The sequence below is a fragment of the Eurypyga helias genome, unplaced genomic scaffold (assembly GCF_000690775.1).
Source record: "Eurypyga helias isolate BGI_N326 unplaced genomic scaffold, ASM69077v1 scaffold13731, whole genome shotgun sequence".
Taxonomy (NCBI): domain Eukaryota; kingdom Metazoa; phylum Chordata; class Aves; order Eurypygiformes; family Eurypygidae; genus Eurypyga; species Eurypyga helias.
In genome coordinates this window covers 42065-68805 of record NW_010230281.1, presented here as the reverse complement: position 1 = coordinate 68805, position 26741 = coordinate 42065, and the positions used below count along the sequence as shown (strand labels likewise).

The 26741-nt window shown below is 42.6% G+C and overlaps 1 protein-coding gene across 1 annotated transcript in view; it reads left to right on the top strand.

The window, feature by feature from the left end:
• The window catches only part of MTMR3 (myotubularin related protein 3), a 72667-nt gene that overhangs the window by 4155 nt on the left and 41771 nt on the right, over positions 1-26741 (top strand). The window contains exon 2 of the mRNA XM_010160689.1: positions 3322-3414. The gene's annotated coding sequence lies outside the window, so the exon portion shown is untranslated. The remainder of the gene's footprint in view (positions 1-3321; positions 3415-26741) is intronic.

The following is a 26741-nucleotide window of genomic DNA, read 5'->3' as shown; positions in this document are numbered from 1 at the left end:
GGGAAGTCTTCTTCTGATACTTGAACTTTGATACATACTGCTGACTGTGCATATTGATCTAGGCTGTATGTTCTGAGCTCTCCTCCATTTGTTTTTAGTCCAGTCACTCCATATTCTATGGACAGTTTCCATGGGCTTGGGCAGGGCTTTTCCACAGAATCTCTTCTAGTTTAGTGACTGGTGTGTACTCCTGGGGAGGGAGAGTAAGTGGAAGCCTCCAGAGTGAGGGTAGCTAGAAAGTTCTTCTGCTTCATGGGCAAGCATGAGAATGTCAAAGTTTATAGTATTATCTTCTGGCAGAGCTTTAAAATAAGTTGTGATTGTGTTCTACCTTGGTCACAGGAAGAATCAATTTAAATGTGCTTTTCTGCCTGCTGGATTAGGTGCCTGAGAAGGCAGGGACCATGCAGGATCAGCATGCCTATTACACCGTGTGAGGCGGAAGCAGGGTTTAGGTACTTCACTTCTTGGGCTGGGGCGGTTCTGCAGGTGCTTGGATCTACAGCCCCAGGCACCTTGTGAACTCAAGGCTGAACGTAACTGGGGAATTTGGATATCTTGAGCTTTTTTGGATTGTTTTAATTTTGGAACTAAAGTTATTCTTTACTTACTGCACATCTGCTGGAGTGTATATCTACCCTCTCAGGTCCCACTTTAAGCTCCTACTGAGAAAAGAATTGGAAAAGACTTTCACTCCAATCTCAGCTTCCTACTTTTCAAGGAAACAACTTTGTCAAAGTAACTTGCTGCCTGTGTGTGCTTCTCCCATGCTGAGAGGATGCTGTCCCCAGGGATCAGACATCTGCCAAAGGCTCCCTTTGTGGTCTTTCTTACTGTAATTTAAGAGCATGGAAAGGTTTTCACTGGGGAAAAGCTATACATCATGCTTCAACTGAAAACCAAATAGCTTGAAATAGAGATCTCCAGCTAGGGTGCCTGTTGGTAGGATGAGGGAGGTCTCTTGTGCGCACACATCGAAGTCTCTAAGTGGTTTTGATTGTTGTGCAGGGTTTAGTTCCTAGAACATATAGTCAGTATGGAGGGAAGAAATGCACTTCGAGTTGAATTTGTGGAGAAAGACTGCTGCATTGCCATAATTAAGTCTTTGTAGTCTTTCAAATACTGACTTATGCACTGGTATAGACATTATTTATAGAAACACTGTTAGAACAGTGTTCTGTTGCCCTTTTGTGGTCTTCATTTACCTTTCCAACTTCAGGACTAGCGGCTAGGGCTGTAATCAAAGCATTAATTCTGTAGTGTTACCTGAAAGGGCAGAGCTTCAGGAAGAAATAAAAATAGTTTCTCTATGCCTTTGAAAAGAAGGTTTTGACTCCTGTATCAGCTGGGAAGAGGCAGGCTCTTGACAGAATGAGACTGTGTTCTCTAGTGCTGCTTTCTCCACTTGTGGAAGTGCCTGGGGGAAGACAGAAATGCCTGTCTGCATGCTGAAAGGCGTAGGTTGAAATGGAGTCTGTGAAGACAAGATGCTCTTGGCTGGCTTTCTGACTACCCTTGGATAGTGGGGCACAGGCAGGACTTGCCTGCAGGGCGTGCTGCATTTGCTCTCTCCCCCAGCTCACCCCTGCAAGCAGCCTTTCATGTAGGGGTGATGTGGGTCACAAGCCAAGTCCTGTGAGTATGACTCCCTAGTTTCTCTGGTTTGACTGTTCTGTGTCAGTGGGATTCTTTTTCTGGGAGGCTTCTGTACAGCTGGTGGTAGGATTTCAGAAAAACAGATGGCAAATGTGGTCTTTCCTTGGGTCTTCCTGTCAGGTAGGGTTTAGCATCTTGTAGGTCAAGGGTAGATGACTAGAATTTTGATTTCAGTTACTTAATTACTATAAAACGTAGCTGAAAGTATTGAAGAGTGAAACTGAAGGCTGAATTAAAGAAATGGTAACAAAGACTGAGCACCAGAGAGATTAGGAACAATTTGATTGTACCTACTGAACTACCTAAGACTGTGAGGTCTTTAACATCTTATGGCAGCTCTTACGTGGGTAAGGTAACTTTCAGTACCTCTGAAGTGGAGCCTCAGTTTTGTCGTGCAGAAGGTGTTGGAATAATCTAGTCTACCAACTGTGTATTAAGCTCTGGCATGAGTGTTCTGCTACCACTATGTGCTTTCAAAATGACTTAAGTCCCAAGCTGCTCATGGAAGTGGTTGCAGCTTGGTTTGGAATTGGTGACAATTGGTGGAATTTCCAATCTGGGACCAGCAGCCTGTTTCTCCTTGTTTTCTCTGCAAGTAGGTGAGGAAAGGGAGTAAACTAGTTGCTGTGGCTGGCTGATTTCATCTCTGGTAGCTGTAATTGACCTAAATGCCTACCTGTGAAAGCTTTACTTAGTGCATTGCTATCTGTAAGCTTGTAATTGCTATCATTGAAATGTAAAACCTGAGATAAAATGAGATGCTGTGAAGTTGTGCTGTTTGTAATTATACTGTTTGCTGCATCCTTGATAGTGTTTGCTTTGAGACCTTTTCAGACCTAGTTCTGGATTTGTTGCAGCTGAAAGCTGTCTTCAGTTTTACTTGCCTCCAGCTTTCAGTGTCTTTAACTTTCAAAACTACTGTTATCAAAGCTGACTTTTACTGTTCTGTGGGTTTTAAAATACTTGTCTAGCTACTGACAAACAACACGAGCTAGAATGAGAGGCTATGAGAAGTAAAACTTGCCTGTCATTGCAGAGAAGCTTTGCTTGAAAGCTTAATGTGAGGACATTGCTTTATCCATTCTGCAGTTTGCTGTGGTCTGTCTAGAGTAGAAACACCTCTTCTAGGTGCTGTAAGCTGATAGCTTTGATTTTATTGTTCTGTTTGAGTTTTCCTTCTTTCTTTTTTCAGTTCTGAGAACAAATATGTTGGTGTAATGTAGACATTGTTGAACTTTTGAATTGAGTAACCTGACTAAAAGGCTAAGCACATTGCATTTCTAGGTTAGGTTGATTATTTTCCTTTAATAAATGGAAGCTGAAAGCCAGTGAAATGTACTTAATTCAAACTTGCAAGTTTATTGCCTATGCTTGCAGACCTTTTACTACTTTATGTCCAAGCGTTGTGCATGGTTTTTTTTAAAGTGGATAAGATTTTCATCAAATTAATGACTATACTTATCAAACAAGTGTTCATCTTCACAGTGAAGTGCTCCTGCTCTTTAACTGTATGGAGATTGGTGGACATACTAGTCATGAGTACATTTGAATTCAGTTTCTTAATTTTTCTCTCACTGCTGGTAGCAGGAATTTGCTGTGAACAGGGCATTATATTCTGGTTGGATACCCATTATAATTAAATGATCATCTTTTGTCTATGTTCAGTGAACCTTTCTTTGAGTAACTTCCAAAAGAATGCACCTTTTTGCACTTTGAGCAAATCTGAACTCTGAGGAAAAAGGAGGAAGATGGAACAAGGTAAATATTTTGAGGTCTGCTAGGCTTTCCTTGTAGGTTTGGCTAATGGGTTATGGTCAAGGCATAGTTGTTTTCTAATGCAGAATACAATAGCTTGCTTGTTTTCTTTTACTTTGGACTGGAATCTCTTAATCCCTTCAGACTGAAGCCTGAGTATCACATGATTCGGAGGTGTTTGGTTAGTATACTTCCCTGCTGCAGAGCATCCCTGTACATAACAGATGAGTAAATTTGGACTGCAGAAAAGCCACATGTATGTCTTCAGTTCTGGAAATACATGTCTAAATGTTTAATATTTTGTCACTGGATTATGTTCTGGCAAAACCAAGGGGAAGCATCTGGTCTATTAGACTTGTAAGTAACGAGATCGAGTTTCTGCTCTAAAATTCATAGTTGATGATGAAAAGAACTACAACTTCAGTGTACTGATAGTATACCTACAAATGCTCAAACCACTTATTAGGGTTTTTGTATGGAAAATTCCTCACGGGAAGACTGGTGGTGCTGTGACCATATGGGACATCAGTGGATATGTAGCTGTATAAGTAATATTCATAACTCTTACTTTAATAAGGGTTTATAAACATTAATTAATGGATAATTTAAGAAAAAGGTAGCTTCTTGTACAGCTGCATAATGGTAACAACATGCCTGGTCACAGTTTTGTTGCTTTTCCCCCCTTTCAGTTTTCCAGGCTTTAGAAGCTGGAGCCAAAATGCTTTCCAAGTGTCGAACTGGGATTTTAGCTTTTAAATGATAGGATGAATGCTGAACTGCTAAACACTGATCTAGTGAGAGGATTAGACAAGATCAGTATCTTGTTAGGGTTTTCTAAAATAGCATAGGATCCCTAAAGGGCTGAAATATGGTAATGAACTGATGGTAAAAACTCCAGTGCCCTAGAGGATGCTGATCTTGCCTCTTGGTGCTGCTTTTGCAGAATTTGGTACATGAAGCACCAAGCTTTGCTTGAAGTAGCTTCAGTAACTGCTTCTTCCAGCAGCTCCAGCCTCCTGCTTCCCAAGCTGTTTCACTCACAAAGGAAATGAAAAAATAATTGGGGAGCTCTAGTCCTGGTGCCTCTATACTTAGCTCATTACTCCAGGCCAATTATCAAGTGCTGACTGGTGGGCTGGTTTGAGCTGTCTAGCTTTCAATTGCTAGGTCACTTCAGCTCCTCTGCAATGTTTTTATCACATGGGCATTTCTTCCTATGAACTCTTGAAAGTCTGGCAATAGCCTAACAGGGGAAGGGTCTAAGGATGGGAATTCTTTAGCAATTCACTGAGAGGAAAAACCCATGCCAAGCCTGCTGTTGTCATCAGCTGAGTAGGAAGCAATTTGAAACCTGCTTGATGTGCTGCTTTCCTGCGGAGAGGTTGGTTGGGTTCATTCCTGTCACTGCCCTTGGCTGTGGCAGGAGCTGGGAGGGTTTGGTGATCCTGGCTGGGGAGGGCTCACCCTGTGGAGCTGTGGGCAGAGGACAAAAGGGCTATACTTGATTTGACAAGTGTAAGATTGATATAGTGAGGACAATACAAGCTACTTCTTGCTTTCATTTTTTTCCAGACTAGTTTTTTAACAAGCTGTTTGCATAAGGTACAAGTTTAGGTGCTCCCATCCTTTGAGGGTCACACCCAGAGAGCAGTCCTATTAAAATTAATGGTGCTGTTGCATCATGCCTTAGACCGCCACGTTCTCATTCAGCACTAAGGTATGAAGACTTTTCCTCTTGCATAAGACAGCCAGATTTGTTCTGATTGGGAAGCAAGCAGTTTGGCAGCTCACTAAAAGTTGCATGCTGCTGTGCCCTGTAGCTTATTTTTTCTAGACATTACTATTTCAGGTCACTGTCCAGCTTTCTAACCTGTCCTAGCAGTATGTACAGCTGCCTGTGACTGCACCACTGCTCGCACAACCTAGTGATTGTCTGGCCAGCCCTTGCTGAATGCTTCTTTACTGCTTCTACCATGCTTCTTGCTCCTAGGCCCAAATTGGTTGGCATTCAACTTGGAGGCCTAGTAGGGCTAAACCTCATGTGTTTGAAGACATGTCAAGAGGGCCAAAATGGCAATATGGCTTAATCTACCTTGTCTCCTTTTAATTTCCAAGTATTTGGAATTGTTTTTTCTGGTTCCTCCAGCAACATTCAATTTGGTCTCTTTATGAAGAGTTGCGACCACGTGTCAATCCCAGCAGACCAGGTAGAGTACTGGTTAAGAAATAGTTTTTCTAGGAATATGCTGCAGATTCGGTAACACTTGTTATTGAGCTGAACTGCCTTTGCTTACCAAAGGCAGGGAGTGTTGAATTCAAATGTGTCTTGTCAAAAGAAGGCAGTCTTAAGTGACTTGTAGCATGAAAAGGTAAGAGGGAACCTAAGCATTTTTGTTTTGTGCAAGAATTACCATATTAGAAGTAAGCCGGTGGGCTGGGGAGAATCTAGTTGAGCTTACAGTTTAAAGGAAGACCTGGTGCCAAAACCCCCTCCAAAACATAATTTATATGCTTAAGCTCCACAGGTTTTGTACTGACTCTTGCCAAGACAATTAAAGAATTCCTAGTGCTAGTTTGACTTTCCAGACTGGGTTTGGAGCACGATAGCTGCTTCTGCAGGTGCAGAGAATGCTCAAGTCTGTTCAGGTAGGTTGGTGTGTCTGGGTTTTATTGCTGGAAAGACTTTTAGGAGTCAGAAGGTGTTGCTGTGAAGCACACTTGTGGTGCAGTTGCAGATGTAGCCAGCTGGGTGTTTTTACTGCTTGTGAAAGGTCAGCTTTGGAACTTGAATAAATTGATGAGCAGTAAAGTTTAAACCGGTGTTGTGGCACCTCTTTTCTAGAACTTCCAGCCTCCTGTTTGACTTTGGAAAACTTAGGAGGAGGAATAGGATCCCTGTGTGGGTTGATGTTCTTAAGATTTGTAGCTAAGATGTGGATGGTGAGGGAATACCCAAGGGCCAGTTAAGAGAAGGCTTGTTCGGCTGAATGAAGGTAGTCTTGGTGAAACAACTCAATGCATCCATCACGTTTGCAAAAGAAAACCCAATCATTGCTGTACTTCAGTAGCAATTAGTCAGGTTTGGTCACTGTGTTTTCCCCTAGGTGGCTTTATGTTGAGTGTTGTTGAAAGTCTTAGCAGAGTTGGTACGTGTTGGAACAAATACGATGGACTGAAACTTGTTTGAAGGATCAGCTGCTTGTTAGCTGACTTCTGAGGAGCCACTTTACGTGTAACCCCTCTGATCATGCTGTTGTCTTCGTTGTTCAATACCGTTTTAATAAGACTAACGAAAGCTCAGAGTTTAAATGTACTGAGAGTTTATTGCATTAGAATGTGGAAGCGTTGATTCTTTCGTGAAGCTGGGAATCGGCAGATTGTGCTGTGTGAGTGACAGCTCAGCCTCTAAATGGAATTCAGAGCATCTTTGCCGTTTTATAAAAAGCTTGTTGCCTGGTGCTGAGCTGTTCCTCCAACACAGAGCTTTTTGTAACCTTTAAACTCAAAGTATAGAATAGGAATTTATCCTGTTAAAACCTGCAGTTGTTTAAGGAGTTAGCTCCTTATTCACCTATGTCCTACATCTCTAGATCTTGGTTATTTAAATACCAAGGTGTGTGTCACTCTAAACTTACTGGGTAGGTAAGTTTCCTTTCTTTTAACAGAAGTAAATGTGACCTGTAGCAAACAGTCAGCTGTGCCTATGTTGTTACACCTTTTTCATTCTTCAGTTTTGTTTTAGTGTTGAATGGCAAAATTAGAATTTAGGAGTTGGTCTGCCAGTGAGTTTTTGCCTGGGAAATGCTGGAGACTTATCCAAGTCCTTCTGAGATGAATATCCAGCTTCAGCTGTATCTTGTAAGTGATGTATTTTATGTTGTATCCCATGTCAGTTTTACAGGCTTTCTTTCTGGGGGGAATGGGGGAAAGTTTTACTAATACCTCATCTAAATAAAATTGGGTGAGTACTGTAATATATACTGGGTTATATGGAATATACTAAAAACGAAGTGCATGATGAAGTAGGTGGAATGAAATGTCCAAAGGCTTCAATTCTGAAGTAAGGAATAAGTTTTCTGATTTGTCTGGTCAGGTTTGCTCTACTTTCAAGCCTCAATGAATTTTCAAAGGGAAAAGTAGTGGATTTTGTGTAAAACAGTAGGCTTGAATTATATCCTTTTTTTAGTGTTTTGAGGTAGCTTGGTATGAAGTTTGCACAGAAGGTGTTGGTCATACTGAGCTGGTGGAATGGGAGTGCAGGTGAGTTACATTCATCACAACTCTTGTGTGACAAAGGAGTTAAAATACTGAAGAGAGAGAACCACAAGTGAGTGTTCCTTGCAGGCAGATTTGAGGTAGAAATCTGCACCTTAACATGTTTTGGGGTTGTGTCAGCCCATTGTGTGTTCTGAGTTTAACTTGCAGTGTTCAGCGTGACTGGACTGATGTACTCTGAAGGGTTTTTTTAATACGGTGCTTCTAGACCAGTGTTGCTGCAAGCAAAGCATTTCACAGGTTTCTGCAGTGTTTGTTCTGCTTCCAGAAGTAAAGTGGTCCCTATCCTAAAGCTCCTGGCTTACAGCAGCTTTCTAGATAGTGCTGCTGGTGTCCCCTAGTCTAGGGTAGGTACAGTAATAGGGGATCATCCACCTCTGGAGCCAAGAATACTGGCTGTCCTACGGCACTGGGGTGTTGAGCTGAACTTCTGGTACAGGAAGGCCTAAATACTGAAAGGGTAACTCCCGCTGATTTCCAGTCATCCCTCAGAAATGCAACTCCTGAAACCGTTCTGAGTTTGAGAATCACTTGCAGAACACCCAACTCTCCTGGGGTTTGCCTCTGCTGTTGGCCCTGGGCTCTGTACCTGTGGTGCTGCTGGAGATTATGCAGGAAGTGGGAACGGATGCATTCCTCTCTCAGAACCATTTTATTAATTGTTAACTGAAATAGCCCGATTGCTGGGGTTTGTTTCATATTTGTGGTAAGATTTGATATGTTACTTGATAAATGTTCATGTGTTTTCCACAGATAAAATGTGCTTAGTCCTTGTGGGTTACAGAGGAATGGGTTACTGGATTTGTGGGTGTTAAGGTGGCTATGTATTTAATTCAGTAGGGAGAACTAATGCACTGAAACTTCACTCTGGAAAGTTATTCAGTAACTGTTTATTTTTGTCAGAGCTGCAAAAAATAATGCTGGTGAGCTTAGCAGGCTAAATGAAAAATGTAAAATGTGCTTCAGAGCATGTTCCTAGAGGTAGTAAAGCCTTCATGGGTAGCTGTACTCAAGTAGATATTCCTCCTGGCTCTACCAAGAATAACTTTTTATTCATGTTTAACCTATACAGGTAAGACCTCTAGCTCTTATTTCTGAGGTTTTATTTTATCTTGAGTGTAAGCAAAATGATTACCTGTCAGCCTACTGTAGTGCCGAAAAGGCATGATTTGCTTCCAGCCTGCTGCAGGGAGAATAAAGCATATGCATTGCTGTGTCCGCCTGGGTGTGAGTTACTTCAGAGTATTGGCAGGTCTCCCCATGAGATCATGTGTCAGTCTGAAGTAGAAGCTGGCCTGCCAGCACATTCAATCTGTTTTTGATTTGTTGAGATCTCAGAAGTAGAAACAAAAAGCACTTTGTCCTGGGTATTCTCAGGAAGACTGACACTCGAATCAGTCTTTCTAGCTGTCTATTCACTTATTTTCTGAGCATGCCGCTCTTGCTGAGTGAGGCACATTGTTTTGTAGGAGTCACTTCCACTGCCTCCCTTCAAGGGCTTTCATCTAGAGGCTGAACATCTCACCCTGGCAGTTTCAAGTGAGGTACTTATTTGAAGGGCTCCAAGTCCAACTTTGTCAGCGTAAGTCTGTGAAACTTCTCTGGCAACTGTAAAATAAGGCTGAATCTTACGGCTGCCTTGTCACATCCTTGATCCTCTAGCTCCTTTCCCTCCACCAAATGAGAGGAGTATGGCTGAAGGTACTTCTTGATCTGTTCAGAAGAAGCTCTAGAGAACCAGTAGCTCTGGGGTTTTGGTGGACCCTCCAGAGAATTATTTGTGCATATTTAAGCTTTATTGCTGAGACAATTGAGGTCTGACAGAACATCCTGGAAATACGCATCCAGGTTCTAGTTCTAATTTTATATATTATAATAAACCTTTCTTCATTGCTAATCCTAAGTGTCTAGATACAGTAAAAAGGCTGAGTCTCTACCTCACTAATTTTCATGTGGCCCTTTTCTGAAGCGCTAATCATCAGGGCTTAACATCACTCATGCATGTGAGCTGTGTGAGAGTTCCCTGGACACTTGCAGGTGATCGTGAAGTACTCAGTTTATCTTTAAGTAGTTAGCTTGGTTTCCTGCTATTTATTTAATGCTTTTCACATTGCTTTTTCTGTTTACCTTAGTTAAGCAGTAATTAACTCAAAGCATTGAACTGATTGTTATCATATTGGGAAAGCAAACCAGTAACTGTAAGCATTATTCCTGGTAATGAAAATTCCAGTAGTGGAATACTTGATTTAATTTTTAAGCTTTGAGAAAATAGTGGAGCTGATAGAATGACCTATAACTGACTTGCTTAGACAGCTGCTTGATGCTAGCAAAAAGCTTGGGGTGTAGAAAGAATTGCAGTGGCTTTCCAGCTGTTGAGGGTAACAAGTGTTACGTTGACAGGGAATGTCTCCTGTCAAGCAGCAAGAACAAAGCTGCTGGTTCTTTGCATTTGAACACCAGAGAATGTGGTGTATATTTTTTAATTCCTGATGATTCCACAGTCTGGGTGATTCTCCCCCTGTACTCTGCTCTTGTGAGACCCCACCTGGAGTGCTGCGTCCAGCTGTGGAGCCCACAACATCAGAAGGACATAGACCGGTTGGAGTGAGTCCAGAGGAGGCCACGACGATGATCAGAGGGCTGGAGCACCTCTGCTACGGGGACAGGCTGGGAGAGTTGGGATTGTTCGGCCTGGAGAAGAGAAAGATCCGGGGAGACCGTATAGCACCTTTCAGTATCTGAAGGGGGCTTCAAGGAAGCTGGGGGGGACTTTTTACAAGGGCAGGGAGGGACAGGGCAAGGGGTAATGGGTTTAAATTGAAAGTGGGGAGGTTTAGATTAGAAATCAGGGAGAAATTCTTCCCTGAGAGGGTTGGGGAGGCACTGGGACAGGTTGCCCAGAGAAGCTGTGGATGCCCCATCCCTGGAAGTGTCCAAGGCCAGGCTGGATGAGGGTTGGAGCAACCTGGTCTAGTGAAAGGTGTCCCTGCCCATGGCAGGGGGGGTTGGAGCTAGATGGCCTTTAAGGTCCCTTGCAACAAAAACCATTCTATGATATGATTCTAGTGATTCTGTCTAGGTGTGTTTAAGCTGGAAACTGCAGAGTTAAGGACACTTGGATATCACTATCCTGTCAGCAAACAGATGAATCGGTATGTGTGTGGTTCCTGAAGTGGGTGTCCAGAATAGGTAAGAAAGGCTCACTGAGTGATAAATTTTGGACCTTTTTAAAAGGGATGAGGTCAGACACAATCTGGTTTTAGGTGAGAAGAACGTTAAGGTCTCTAGGGCAGTTTTTGTGTACAGCTGGTGTGGACATGGCACCAAAGATGCTTCCAGTAGAGATTAATCTCTTTTGGTTGCAGATGGCTTTGGCAGTTTTCTTGGCATGAGAACGTGGTTAACAAACACTGCTGTAGAAATACAGACACAGCCTCTTAAGGCCCCACTGAACAGCTCTGAAGAACTTTGTCTTGATGCCTTGTGTAAGGAGAGCTCTGACTCTATGGGGAATGAGGCATGGGATTAAATTTAAAGCAGTATCACTGTACAATTCAATTGTTAAGGCTTCTGGCTTCACAAGCGAGAGCATCAGTTCTATCCCATTACCCTCTTAACTTGCATACCGTCTCAAACTTGCTCCTTACCTCACTCTGTAGTACTGTGCTTACTTTCAGGCACTGATTTCCAGCTCTGTGGGCTGAAGCATAGCTGATGGATGAATGGGCACTAACTGCTGGGTGAGCACCTCGGGACTTTCTGCTTGGCAGTGAGCACCTGTGGGGATACAGTGACTCAGAGGCTTAGGTGATGCCTGCACACATGCTCTTTGCATGCAGGGAGCTGCTGTTTGCTGGCAGAGTTGGCTGCTGTTGTTCAGTACCAGTTCTCGGAGGCTTCTAGTATAACAGAAACCTGCCCCAAAGCCAACTTTTCATCACTTATCTTACTGAATTGTCTATCAATTTTAGAGATACTGCCATAGGATTAGTATTATATTCTTCAGTAATTGTTCAAAATACAAGGTGAATGCTTACGGAATGATAGTGGTTTTGGAATCTAGGATACCTTAATGGCATTATGGAAGCTAACTATCACGTTAACAGAACCATTCTAAATATACTTCAGCATTACGTGCCTGACAGTAATTGTGATGCCAGGGCTTGAATATGAATCTTACAAGTGCACACTCATGGGAGTGACAGAACAGCACATGCTGGCCTTGAAGATAATGTTTCTTTCAATATGATTTGGAGTGTAGTACATTGATCCTTTGCTTTTGACACACTATGCAGACTCAGTAATGAATGGCTGTTGAAGTGACTGTAAGCCGCAGGTTATGGGAAAATCTGATTCCTTCAAAAGAGAACACATCTTGGTTTCTGCAGTCCATGTAGAGAAAACAGCTTGCAACGCTTGTGTTGAGCTCTTCATTGGGTATGACGTATTGAGAAGATGGCTCTGTTTTTCCATCTGCATGAGGAGTCCATCTTCTGGCTCTGGTCTCCCTCCAGGCTTTCGAATGTTTTTTTTCCTCTTAAGTTTTTAGCTTGCTTGTGTACTGGCTTATTCCTCATCAGTCAGGTTGCTGGAGGGGAATACCTGCTAAGTAGTACTTGCAAGCTTCTGTAACGGATTGGTGTGAACTGTTCAAATGTCTGTTGCTTTCTTGTCTCCGAGCTTGCTCCTGACATAATTTAAAGGAAGTACAGGTGTGTTGCAGACTTGAAGGAACATCTGTCCCAGGAGTTAAACTGTCTGAAGGGCACTGCCTAGCATAGCTGTCCTGGTGTTGATGAGGATGGATTTTGATGGTTATGAAATCAGTAAAATCTCTCTAAGCACTGTCTTAAGCTGCCTGGTCTCCTTGGCAGAACTAACTGGGGGGGAGGGTGTTTTAAGATTGGGGTTTAGTTCTCTTTACTCTGATTTTGATTGATGATAATTTAAGTTCATTTTCCCCCCAAGCTGAGTCTGTCTTGCTTGTGATGGTACCTGCTGAATGATCTCTCCCTGTCCTTATCTCAAGCTGTGAGCCTTTCATTGTGTCTTCTCCCCTGCCCAGCTGCAGAGGGCAGTGACAGGGCAGCTTGGTGGGTACCTGGCTCCGGCCAGGATCACCCCAGCACAGTAGTGAAAAGTGCTAGTGTAACTGGAAGCAGAAGTGAGGTAGTGCTGAGTGGCAGGAGAGAGGACTGTCAGTGGCTGGTGAAGGAGCGAAACCTGTGTTCAGACTTCCCTGCGAGTGTCTTGGGTTTCCGATGGATATACAGGCTGCCTTAGGCAGTGCCAGAGGCAGCTGGTAGCTTGGAGTGGGGTTGAGCCTCTGTGAAAGTGCAGGTAGGGGAAGAAGAGAAGGTGAAGACCTGACATGCTGTTACTGCATTGATTTCCAACCTATGCAAGGCCTATACATTAAAAATATGCTGCAAAAACCGTTCCCTCCTGTGGAAGCAAAATGACAGGCTTAGCTCTTCACTCCTGCTGCTCTAGTTCTTCCAAAGGCTGCTCTCAAGGGTAGCTGTGCTTCAACTGACAGTTGTGCTGGAGCTGTTGGGGTGGTCTGCAAACCTTTCACTGTGAGTGCCAGTGGTGTAGCAGTTGATTGAGCAGTGGAAGCCTGAGTAAATATTATTGGCTGGATCTCAAGTCTGACATCATAGCCAAGAATTAGATAGCTCTCTTTCACCATGAGGATAATGAAATAATTCCTACTGAGTTATTCATTAACTCACATTTCATTCAGTGGCTCCTAAGAGGATAACAAGTGTGTTAGAGGTGAACTTGCATAAGACTTATGACATCCTTCTGATAAGATAAATGAGAGTTAAAGCTATGGCAGCAGTGCCTCACTCAGGCAGGTGGCATGTGGTGTATTCCACATGCTGACTTCAGTGTAATGGCTTTTTCTTTAGGGGTTTAAAGAAAATAGCCTGCTTCTGAAGCAGTTGGAGAAGTAACTAGTGCCCAAAGCCAGATGAAGGCCATCCTTAGTGTGGAGGCTGCTCCTGTTCGGCTGTACAGAAGGTGATGCTCAGCCCAGTGCTGCAGGGCAGGTGTGGGAGCCCAGCAATAAACTGGGGGACCTGCAGTAATAGAAGTATATGGAGAGCTAAAGCATCTTGAAGGACAGCTGTTGCTGATTTGTGTAAGAATTCTGGTACAAGAGCCTGTTGAGCTTCAGTGGGTTTCTAGTTTTAGCATTAATGTAGCTTGAGCATGTGTAAAATTTAAATAACCCTTAAATGTTAGTGTCATGCGTGCTTCCCCCTCGTGTGCAGCTTTGTCAGCTTCAGCTGCCATATGGTACTCTGCAAGAAAACTTTTAAGGGAAGAAATAAGACCTAATTTGCTAAGGGATTTTCACTAACACTGTGTTCAAAATAAGCCTGGACAACTCTACCCCTAGCTTTAGGGCTGGCCATTTTAAAGGGGGCTGTGGGGATTAAGTATACTGACTCCTTTTGGCTGCGATGTGAGTCCTTGGTGACCTGGGCTTCCTGATAGATATGGCTGGGGCTGTTGATCAAGCTACCATACCAAATGTGAGTTCTCTTCTGAAAGCTTGCCAGGGAGCTCATCTCTTTCCAAAAGAGGTTTATCTGTGCTGTGCAATTGAGCCAATAAACTAATATAATCAGATTAAGCTGTTTGTGGGAGGAATGGTGATTGGCTATCTAAATGCCTAACAAACTGCCTGGTCTTCTGACTTGCTGTGAGTGCAGTGGCACCGGTAGTTTGTCCCCACAGGTGATAGATGATTTTAAGGTGAGGCTGCAATAGCCTTGGATGCATGGAGAAACCTAACTTCCAGATGGCCCGATAGGATCTTGAATTACCTGGTACTTGTAGAAGTGTAGGAATAATGACTTTATCTGGGAAGAAGTTCTAGGTGGTGGTCTGATGAGTCAGGTGTCTGCCATCCTGGAGAGCTGGATGTGTCCCTGCCCTCCTGTGGATTGTGGTGCTGGCTAGCATGTTACTGGAAACTTCTGTGGAGGTGTGTAGAGCTATGGTGTTAAGTAATGACTCCAGGCCTGAGTGCAGGCCTCTGCAGCTCAGACCCCCAGCTAGCAGAGCTGTATTTCCCAAGTGCAGAATATAAAAACTGTGTGTATTTGAAGAATTAGACTCTAGTCATCTGTTCCAGGTACCAAAACTAGGAGGTCCTTCTGATGCTACGGGCTCATACTATACTTAGGGTTTCAACCTTTTAAAAATACATTACTACCACTTAAGCATATGTGACTGTGAAAACTGTGGTATGCCCTGTGGATCTTCAGCAGAAGAGGTGCTATGAAATGTGCGGCGTAGAAAAGATTGACTTGATTTGGAACTCCACACTGTAAGGCTTAAAAATGAAAAGCTGAACGGTTCCAGGTTCAGGGAGTATTGTCCACCTGGCTCACTGAGCGAGGGTGGGGGTTTATGGGAAGGAAAGGATGGAGAAGGGAATTGGGGATCATAGATATTCCAAGAGAAGCCGAAGTAAAGCTTCACAGGTGATCATAGTGCTGGGATTTTCTCATGGGTAAAATCTTCAGCCCATGCTTTTTATAAAAAGACTTTTTAAGATGCAATTACCAGTTGATTCCCATGGCATGTGCGAGTAGTGAAAATACCTGCTGTGTCAAGAATACGTGGGTCTTGGGCTATCAGCTTTGCCTCCCTTGTTTACTTTATTGTGCAACTATCTGTGAGAACCTCAACTCCTGATCCAGACATCCATCACCAAAGCATGCTTGCCCTGTCAAGGTTCTTCCCGTGCAGCAGCATTTACACACAGTGCCCTGACTTCTTGAGCTGTTGGATGTAAAGGAGTTAAAATAGCAGAACGGGCCACTGTTTCTTACCTGTTCTTGGAACAGGCAGTGGTAAGTGGGGGGAAAAAACCATCTTCAGTTCATGTTAAGCTTGAAGTTGTTCAGGCTGAACACAGTTTGGCTGTATGTGCTGGTTGTTCTGGAAGCCTCTGCTGTCAGGGAAGACTTTCAAAACAGTTCTGTCAGCTGGACCTGAAGCTGATGCAGAGATGTTGTGTTTCCAAGCTACTGACACAGATGTGGGACTTTAAAACATACATACCTTGGGTCCTTGTACTTGGTTGACAGATTAATTTAAGCTTGCCAAGTAAGTTTCCTGCATAAAAGTGTAATCTTTCAGGGAAGGGTGTTTTGGCCACTTTTGGCATTTGAATCTAGATGTACAGAACTGTGCAAACTCGTCCAGAAACACAAGGCCTCAATACTGAGGTGGTTCCTACAGCAAGCTGTTATTTATCCCAACTACAAGTGCTTTTTCATCTCAGCTGGGCATTTCCTTCTAGATTCGTCTTAACATGTAAATTTGTTACACCAACTGCATAACCTCTTGAAATAAGGACTCACAATATAAGTGAGGTAGGCTTAAATATTATGAATGTTCTTATCCTTATTGTTTGCCCTGGTTTTTCTCAGTGTGAAAGCTTCCTTTTGCCTTTGAGTGTGTTCTTTGAAGTTAAAGATTCCAACCTTAATATGGGAACAGGTTGTCTAGAAAGAATATGCTTGGAGATATTCAAACCTTGGCTGGACAAGTCCGAGTGACTTGATCTAATTGGATCTGTGTCAAATAGGGGCTTGGAATAACTGATGTTCAGTTGTCCCGTTCAACTCATTGTTCTGATTTTTTTTGCATGTGTATCTATCCTGGTTCTTTATACTTTCCTGTTTGGACTTAAAGGGGCAGAAGTAACATCTGCTTTTTTGTAACTGGATATCAAATCTTGAATGGCTTGATATCTGCAAATCACAGGTAAGAATTGAAGTGTTACAAATGTGTAATATGCTATTTTTGTATCTAAGCAAGCTTGTGGACTAATATGACATGTTCTTGCATGTCTTTAACATACAACTTGAAGGGGATATGCTAAATTTATTTTAAGGATGGCTATAAATCTTTTTTTATATTTCTTAAAAGAAAGGTTAAATCTTGCTGTTCACTGCAAAATAAAGTGGATTACAAGTTTTCTGCTTACTGACATGCATTTTGTAAAATCTGGGATTAAGCCATATTTAAATTGAACATTACCTGGTGTGTCAGTAATAGAATGAGCTGTTGAACTTCACCTCTAAAGGTCTGTGGGGAAGATGTGGGTACGTTGTGTTTAGTTAACTTGCCTAAGAGCCCTAACTTCTTTCTTTAAAATGATGATTTATCTCTTACAACCAGTTTTTTAATAAACAACATTATAGGCAACACATACCTACAGCAGTATGACCCTGGATTTGAAGGTTGCTGTAGGTAAGTGCTGATAGTGTTGAATTGCTGTAGGAATGCATTTGCTTGTATACAGACACTTGTTACTATCTTGCAGTATTAATTAATTCTTCATGCTCTTTTTAGAGGTTCTTTACCTCTAAAAGTAGGATATTGGAGTAATACCTCTTTTTGGTAAAAGCCACTCTCAAGTACACACAACTTAGTGTGGGTTGATTTTAAGTGGGCAGGTAGGAAATCCAGACTTAAATCTTCATGTTCCCGAGAGAAACTCAGTCGTGCTTGTTGATCTTGCCATTGACACTGTAACTACACCTCCTTTAAAATCACCATATAGCAATGATACCTTTTTCCATGCAAGCCAAATATCTGCTGGTATCCTCCTAAGGAAGCTTGAACTCTTAGGTCAATGGATTTTTAACTTTAAATATAGGAGGGGAAAGGGCGGAGACGGTCTGTGGCTGGTTAATATTAACTGGAGATGTGTAAAACTTTGTTCAGCTGGCAGAGTTGCAGTCCATTCCAGAACTTAATTTCAGGTTTAATTGAAATTGATTTGATATACATGTGTCTTAAAATCAACTGCAACCTTTTTGGTGCCTCTCTGAAATGCCTGAACATATCTGATTTCGTGCTGTTTAGGTTTTTAGAATAAGAATATTCTGTTAATTCAAGTAAACTCTTTCCTGGGTCTGAATGTCTGGGCAACTGCAGTGCAAGCTAACAAGCTTTCACTCTTACGGAAGCTGTTACATGGAGAAGATTAAGATGTTACAATGACTGAACTCAGCCTCCCTGGGTAGTATGGAAACATGGCTTTAGAAATTGGAATTGTTCTTGCCTCAGACTTGTTGAAGATTGGAACGAGATGGGTCCATACCATACTACCTTGGTTTAGTAGCTGGAGGGCTACTGGACTTATGTTTATAAGCTTTAAAAAAGTTTACATCATAGAGCCAACTGGTTGTAAACTACCACTATTGCACTTTTAGAGGAATAAACTTTGAGGTCTAACAAAATTAGCTAGTCTGAACACCTCTGTACTTAATACTAGATAATCATAATGTCTGTAATTGATCTCCAAGAATAGTTCTGGAAACAAACACAGACTAGCTTCAAATTTTTTTAGGTGATCTTAAGAGATGCAGGACACTTGGCTGTGCCTCCTGCCTCCCATACTGGAAAGCCATGTACAACTGCTGTGTAAGTCCTTGGTATTTGATGAGGCTCCAAAGCGAGATGCAGTCCTGGCTGTTCCGAGCTTCTCGCTGCAGTTCAGTATGCACATGGCTTGGTGTCCTTTTTCTGCATGTGTGTGTAAGACCCTTCTTAAGACTCTCTGCTTGCCTTTTAGTGCAACTTGCAACTTTTAGTGCAACTTATTTAGGTGCAACTTGCAAATGGAAAGTACTATTGCCAGTTATGCTTCCTGCTTCTGGAAGTAACTATGACTTTCCATGGATGGGAAAAAGGTGGGAATAAACTACCGTCTTAACTTCACTATCTTCCAAATATTAACTGCAGGAGAAAAGGTATTTGTTCTTCCTGTTTTCACTTCCTAATTTTAGTGAATTGAATCAGCTGACCAAAGAAAGGACATCAAGCATCAGGTTTCTTGGAGACAAAGTACTGGCAGATTAGCCAAACCCATTTATCCCTTGTGACTGAAATATAGGAAGCCTCCTTAACTGGGCAAGGCATTGGAGTTCTGTGTATGCGTCTCCATGTAGGGAGCCTGAACTCTACACTCCTGTGCCTTTAAGGGCAGTGCTGGTGTGAGGCTTCTCTTCCTCTGTAGAAAACCTGACTAATAGCAGAGCATACTGCTGAAAGTTTGGAGAAGTTGAAATTGGAAATGGATTGATGCAGTAACCTCTTCTGGTCTGAAAGAGGTTAGCTGCTCAAATGTAAGGCAAGGAGTAACCTGTGCTGGTAAAATTGTGTGTCTGGGTTTAAACTGGAACTTCCTATCTAAATAGGAGGTAGCAGAATATGCCTTTAGCTGCTAGCGTTTCCTTACCCAGCTCTTGCTGGTCTCCTTATCATGCACAAGCACAGATGGCTTTATCTCTTCGTATTTGACTTCTGCCTTGCAGTATTTACACACATTAAGAGGCTAGTTGAACAGTGCTGTTGATGTCTTGGCAGTCTTGTAGATGATGCCCAAACAAGTACTTGGACTGCTCTCTAGAAAACAGCTGTTTATGATCCTGGAAAAGCTAGGATGATAACCCTTGATTTACCTCCTGGGATGTGCAGCTTTGGTGGTCAGTTCATGAAAAGGGATCGCTTGTGACTGAAGCTGGCTCTCTACCTAGGCCAGCTCTCTCAATATGATGACTTGATGCAGTTGTTACCCGGATTATGTATGAATAAAGAAATAGCAGAACTCAATGCTTGTCTTGTATTGAATTAACTCACTAATTTATACTGTAAACAGTAGTACTAATGCTGTTACCAAACATACTTATCACCTGCCATGGTGGCTGGAAGAGATTAGCTCTTCATCCCAGAGTTCATGGATGCTGGCAGTGTAGTCTGCCTACAGGCAGCTGCAGTTGGGTGGGCACAGGGTGCAGTTCTGTTCTTAATGTCTCTGATGCAGGTCAGGCCTTTCTGAGGGTAACTGGTACTTGGGCTGCAAACCCTGCTGTCTAAACTTCACCTGCTTAATGCTTTGAGAAGTAAATATGTAAGTAGTTTAAGAGTTGAGCAAGCTAATTGACTAGTTCTGTAAAGAAAAATGTCAGTTCTGCAGGTGTTGAAGTGATTCTCAAGCTGCCTGATTCTATAAATTATAAATACCACGCAGTTGCTTTCAGGCTCAGCTTTTTGTCGGTGGCTGCTCTGGAAGCAAACAACATACACAGCACTGCAGAGCACGGGTTCCGTGACCTGCCTTCTTTCTGGGTTAGTTCTGTCTTGCATCTAGGACTTGGATTATGCCATGAGGGGTCTGAAATGTCAGAGCTGATGGAAGAAAAGGAAGGGGAAGAAGCATTTGGTTGGGGAGGAGCGTGGGAGCAGTACCCCAAGTGCTCTCCATGTTTCAGGGAAAGCAAATGTAACCTGTTTTAAAGCAAAACCACTTCCAGTGTCATATTAAGAAAAAGGCATTTTTGGAGTGTGCCACCGTTTTACCAAGTGCTAGTGTTAGGCTGTTTGGCACAATTAACTTTGACGTTTGTATAAGGTAGCCTGGCTTAAGTCTGAGCACTGAGCTGCTTGGATGGCCACCTCTTCCTAGGTGGAGAGTGAAGGTGAGTATGCATCTTTCCCAAATGGCTGTCATAGAATCATAGAATGGTTAGGGTTGGAAGGGACCTTAAAGATCATCTAGTTCCAACCCCCCTGCCATGGGCAGGGACACCTTCCACTAGACCAGGTTGCTCAAAGCCACGTCCAGCCGGGGCAGCCAGGGATGGGGCATCCACAGCTTCTCTGGGCAACCTGTCCCAGTGCCTCACCACCCTCTCTGTGAAGAATTTCTTCCTGACATCTAATCTAACCCTCCCTGATTTCAATTTATACCCATTGCCCCTTGTCCTGTCACTACCGGCTCTTGTAAAAAGTCCTCTCCCAGCACCCTTGTAGCCCCTTCAGATACTGGAAAGCTGCAATGAGGTCTCCTCGGAGCCTCCTCTTCTCCAGGCTGAACAAGCCCAATTCTCGCAGCCTTTCGTCATAGCAGAGGTGCTCCAGCCCTCTGAGCATCTCCGTGGCCTCCTCTGGCCTCGCTCCAAGTGGTCAATATCCTTCTGATATTGAGGGTTCCACAGCTGGACGCAGCACTCCAGGTGGGGTCTCACCAGAGCAGAGTACAGGGGCAGAATCCCCTCCCTCGCCCTGCTGGCCACACTTCTCCGGATACAGCCCAGGATACGGTTGGGCTGTCCTCACAGAACAGGCTTTTTCAATGCGATTTAAGAATTAACGGATTAAAACTGTAGTCTGTAATTGCATTGTGCAAGGTGCGCAATAGAAGACAGCGGTGTTGTGTTTTGATAACAGAACACTCCTGTGTCCTGCCTGCTCCTGGTTGTGTAGCTGAGCAGTGCTGTTGCTCGGAGCCTCTGCAGGCAGTTTCCTGTTCCAGACACCTTGTAATAACTGAACCTACTTAATGCTTTGAGAAATCAATGCTTATTCAGAGCAGGTACTTGGTCTTTTAATCAAGTTGTCCTATGACAAAAGCATTGAGTGGTGTTTGTTAAAAGAGGTTCTGAAAGCTCTGTGCCAGATGAAGCGTGGTGGAAGTGAGGTCAATTTACACACTTAAGAGCTAATAGCTGTAACTGTGTATGTTGTCCTAAAGTAGTACAGTGTGTGGGGGTGAAATCTCATGGCAGTATAACCTGAAACTCCAAAGGAGTCTTCAGATCAAATTTACTTCTTGGTTTTTCCTGTTTTCAAAACTTTTTTTAATTGTGGAACTCTAGTGTTGCATTGCCTGTCAATAAAATATATATTGGGAGCCTGTCTTGAGGGGAATTGTGTGATGCAGCTCTCCTGGAGCAGCAACTGCCTCTTGCCAGTGCTCATCCAGGTAACAAAGGACTGAGTCAAAGCAAAATGTTATGGGTGGGATGAATTTTAGGGGTCTTGGGAGGATGAGACTCTGATTATCTGCTTCTTATCCCTCAAATAGGGGATTTGTTGCCTTTCTTCTAAAAAGGAAGAAATAGGGGAGGGAGTGTGACTTGTGGCAAATGGACTGTGAGGACCTTAGTGGAGGAATAGGAAGTATGAGGAGCAAATTATTCCCTTCTTACTCTGTTTTGCCATTTCATGTGGAAACTTTTGCTGCCTGGTCTCAGTGTTGCTCACTTGCTTTTTCTGTTTCATAACTTCAATTTAATATTGCCCTACTTTTCAGGGCTCTTTGGTTCCCTTTTGACATAAATCCCCTCCCCGGCACACTTGATCACCTTTCTAGCTCAAAACCTACACAAGCCTACTGAGCTTCACGTGCAGGCCCTGGTCAGTATTCTCTGTCCTGTTGGCTTTCATCCATGGCTACAAGATTCAGAGCCCATCTTTGCAGATCTCTCCATAGCTCTGACTCCTCTGTGTAGCTTGTTGGTCCTTCTTGGTAGATGTTACTTGTTTGTCATGCACATAACACTGTGGAATATGGAGTCATAGAAATAAAAGGAAAATAAGATGGGTTCTTAATTTGAGCTTTAAACTTCCAGTGTTTCATCAGTTCTCCAGTGGGCAAACTGTATCCTGGCTTCTGTATGAACAGTGGCAGCATTTGGATCTCAGGGTTTTATCCAAACGAAAAAGGAATTACAAGAAAACCTGGAATCTTAGAAAAGTGACACTTTCTTCAGAATTTGGTTTCAAGATCAGTGAAGGAGTTTATTGATATATAATCTTATCCAGAAACATTCTTTCCTAAAATAAGTTATTGGAATAATGAATACTGTAATCCTACCTGAAGGACTTCTATTCTTTACATCAGTTATGGAAAAATGGACCTTTCTTAGTGTAAGGTCAAATTTTGGTAGAGCCACAGTCTCAGAAGTGCTCCTTCTGCCTTGCTTGCTGCATTTTTTGCCATCAAAAGCTTTGCTTACTCTTTGAGATGATTTTTGTTTTAACTTAGACCTGTTGCTTCCACATTTAATTTTTGAAGAGCGTAAGAAGTAATCTCTTTTAACTAGCATGCAAAGATAATCAGCTTAATTGAACTTTTAAAAACAGATTAGTGCCTCTTCTGTGTGGGAAGATGAAGGAAACGAATGTGCCCATCTGGAAAGGCCTCCACAGCAAACTACCTGCCGTTAATGTATGAGTCGGCATGGTGACAGATGTTGGCAGAACCTTTCTGGTGCTGTGGGCTCTTGCTAATTCCATTCTTCACTCATAGAAGCAGAGGTGGAAGGGAAGATGGAATAAGGCATTTTCAGGATGCTCCTATGCAGGACACTTGGAAAGGGAGATACTCAGTATGGATGTTGATCTCTTACTCCATCATGCATTTGAGCACTGTCGTGTACACTCCATGTCCAACTGCTTTCCAAACTGGAAATAACTGAACGTGGGGAAGCGTATGATAGAGAAGACGTGGTAGTAGAAACCTGAACATGGCTCCCTGAAGATGAGCATTCCTTCTCTGCATACATGTTTTCAAACTTTCTCTTAAGTAGTAACCTTGCACTCGGCAGCCTCAGGAGTGGCCATTCAAGGCAGCAGTCCCAGTGCTCCCATCCCCTCTGTGGTTTCTGGCTGGGCCACAAGCTAACCGCATCACCCCAGGTGCTAGGGAGCTGATAGTAGCACTCTGTTCCTGTTCCTTAGCACACGAAGAATAGGGTGAAAATAGTTTTGGGGCAAACAAGCAAAAATCCCCTAGGAAGGACATAAAAAGGGAAGAGGAGAATCTATAGCCAATACATGAGCTAAACCTGCGCAGAAGGTGGCCAAACGGAAAGGTGATGAAATGGCAAGCGTGTGATAATATTGGTGCAAGAGAAGGTTCCGTCACTGCAGAGCTAGGTTATATGGGAACAGTAAACAGAAATAGAGAACTCTTCATCAGAAGCTGCGCTTGCATAATAATGAGGTTGTGACATGGTGTGGCATAACCGATGCAGAAATGCTGTATTTCAGCAGAGGGAGGAAAAACGCCTTCAAAGTAGTCAGGTACCAGAATAAATAGTTCTGTTTGCCTACGTCTTTGAGTATAGTTTTGGCTGGAGAAAATTCGTATTTCTTTTTCCAAACCTGTTCCCTTCTGCCACTTCACTTCTGCTTAGCAAATCATACCTCTCCTGTTCTCATAGATCCAACCTTGCAGCTGAGAAACTGCAGTGACTACTTCCCGGTCTCCTAATTAAACAAACATGTTTATTGAACTTCTCAAGAGTGTTTTTCCTAGATATTTGCCAATGTTTTATTTAAAATAAATGTCAAGAAAAACATTGTCACAGCCTCATGGTGTAATTTAGATTGGAGGTCATGTAGTCCAACACTCTGCTCAGTGTAGGGCTGGCTTTTGGGTTGATCAGTTTTGGGGTAGCTCCAGGGAGGGAAGTTCTGTGTCTTGGAAACTATTCTGAGTTTTCCCCCACAGTTACTGCTACTTGTTTCACCATTGCAGTATGATTGTTGTAGCATCTTCCAAGGAAAAATAAAGCAGTGGAAGCAAGAACTGTGTGCTCATTAGTCTTCACCTAATGCCCAGGTTCACAGAGGCAGCCAGCAGCAAAGGATCATAAGACAATGGCTCAAAGCAAAAGCTTCAAGTGTTCCTATTCACATCACCTTAAGTACTGAGCTCTACGCCAGGATGACTTCTTACACGTTTAAAGTTGGGCAGTGTTAATACATCTGTCGGCATCTGAGCTCAAATAAAACCAATCTAACCCAAACTGTGATGGCCTAGTAAGAAAGATGCTGCAAAGCCAATTCCTTCACTGGGCACGTTTGACTTTGTAGGATTTAACGAAAGGGTCCTGTTCCCTTTTCCATCTTCTACCCTTTGCTTTCCTAATGGTGCCAAATCTGTTCTTCGTGGACCAAACAAGAGCTAATGCGAAGGAAAGGGTGGGAGCACATGAACTTAGCTGTATTAATTAAACAGTTCTACACCTCTGCTTGGGATTGCTCCTCCCTTCAGCAGTTAGTGGTTTTGAGGTGGTAGAAGAATTCAGAGACATGTTTCTTACAGTCAGCCTTTTTTTTTTTTTGTTTTGGCACGAGTTGTTGACTTAGGAAGTGATAACGTTTGAGGTGCTTATCTGTGACTCGCAGCCTTGCAAGAGGAATGCTGATGAGCGTGTCGTGAAGTGTTTTCTGAATACTGGCAGAGTAAAGCGGAATTATTAACGCTTATATTGGAACATTTTTCTGCTGTTTTGAAACTTCTCTACAAAAACTCTTGAGATTTGGCTTTTTCCAAACCTCACTAAATTCAGTAAAAAGCTTGTTGCAGATCTTGTGAAGGTTTTTTTTCTTGGCCCTAAAACATACAAAATAAGTCCACCTCCTGCTCCCCTAAATGTGTATGTTGCTGTTTTTAAAAGTAATGTGGCCAAAAAACTCTCTCTGAAGAGTCATTCTAGAGTTGCGTAGTCTGCCTTCGTGGCTTTTTTTTTATTTAATAAGCTTGCTAAGTATTGCCATCAAAGGTGACTTTGTACAGCCAAGCAGCTGTAAAGTTGAACTGTACATGATCAAGCTGGTACCTCAAAGTAAAACTTGTTGTTTCTGCTCCGTGTGCCATATTTAGCCATCAGCCCATAAAGCTATTGGAATTGGCATTGGGCTTGTTGGCAGAGAGTTTTTAAAGTAAGATCACAAGTTGACCTCTGTTTCAGGTAAGCAGATGTTGCTTTTAGAAGCGATTTTATAAAAATATGATTTGGGATTAGCTGAGGATTTTAACAGCTCTGATCGTTCATAGGGTGTTTTCTGTTAAAGCAGAGATCCTGGTGTCACAGTTTCTTTTCAGTAACAGCTGAACCGTTGTGTCCCATTTTCTTTTCAGTAACACTTGAACCGCGATATGTATGAGATTCCCCTGAAGCGTGTCCACAGTCTGAAATCTAGAATTTCTTTTGCTCAGTGCATCTAAGTTTGTGCTTTTTAAAGCTTTTTCTTCTATGTCAGTCCTAAAATTATATATCCCTTTTTGTGTACTGAAAGTATTTTTACTTTTTCTTTCATAAGTCATAAACTAAAAAACACAATAAAAGCAAAATAGTTGGGTGGGGTGGGTATTTTTTGTTGTTGTTGGGTTTTTTTGTTTGTTTGGTTTTTTTAGGGGACTGAAATATGAGAATTGTCACTAGTGGCACAGCGGAGTACAAGCAAACTACTTCTAGCAGCAGGGTTATATGTTTACGGAAGTGAGACTTTCCAGGCACATACTCGTGCAGCGTGCTACTGGGATAGCTTCCAAGTAATTGTGAAGAGCAAATCTTCTGGTGCACTGGATACGAGGAAGGGGTATTCCACCAGTTTGGCTGCTTGCATGCTTTAAGAATGGTTGGGTTTAGCCTGGGACTTTAATTTTAGGGTTTGGGCACTTCAGCATGGAACTTTGTGTCCCAGCAGTCACGTGGATGCTGTGGAAGACGCCTGGGAGTACCTGCTGTGGTGCTGCATAGGAATGAAGCTAGTCAGATATCTTCTCCATATAGTTTTTGTGACAAGTATGTATTTGTGACACAATACTTAAATTTATTTTTGAGGAAATAACTGTTTGTACAGCACTTGGAAGGTCAAAAAGTCTTGGGAGGAATAGGATGGCATGAGCATTGCTGTTCACCTTGGCGTTTTTGCAGCTTTGTCCAGAAGTACTCAGGCAACAGCCACTGTTTGGAGGTCTTCATCTGTTTTCTTGGCAGGGGGAAGCTAATTCAGTGCAAAATTCAAAAGCACTTTTGAGGATCAGTACAAAACAGTTTGGACTGTCTCTAAAAGAGCTGTCCTCTAGTTGTATTGCTAAGCAATTTTTAATTATTTTTTCATTTTTGTCTACCAAAGAAGTAGAAAAAATTGAATTGCTTCGTGGCCACGATTTCTGAACTGTACGTACCAGAAAAGAGGCTTTAACCAGCACACGTGTACTTGTCAGAATCCAATAATTTAGTCCCCTCTTCGAGCATATTGTGATCTCAGTAGTTACGGGTTACATAGGTAAAGTAAATAGCATTAACTACTCTTTCATTAAGACAAACCAACCTAACAGCTGAGTTTCTTGTATAAGTTGCTGGCTATTTAGGAAGTGTGTTTGGTTTGGTTTTGTTTTTTTTTCAAATAAAGGTTTGTGTTTTGAAGTCCTG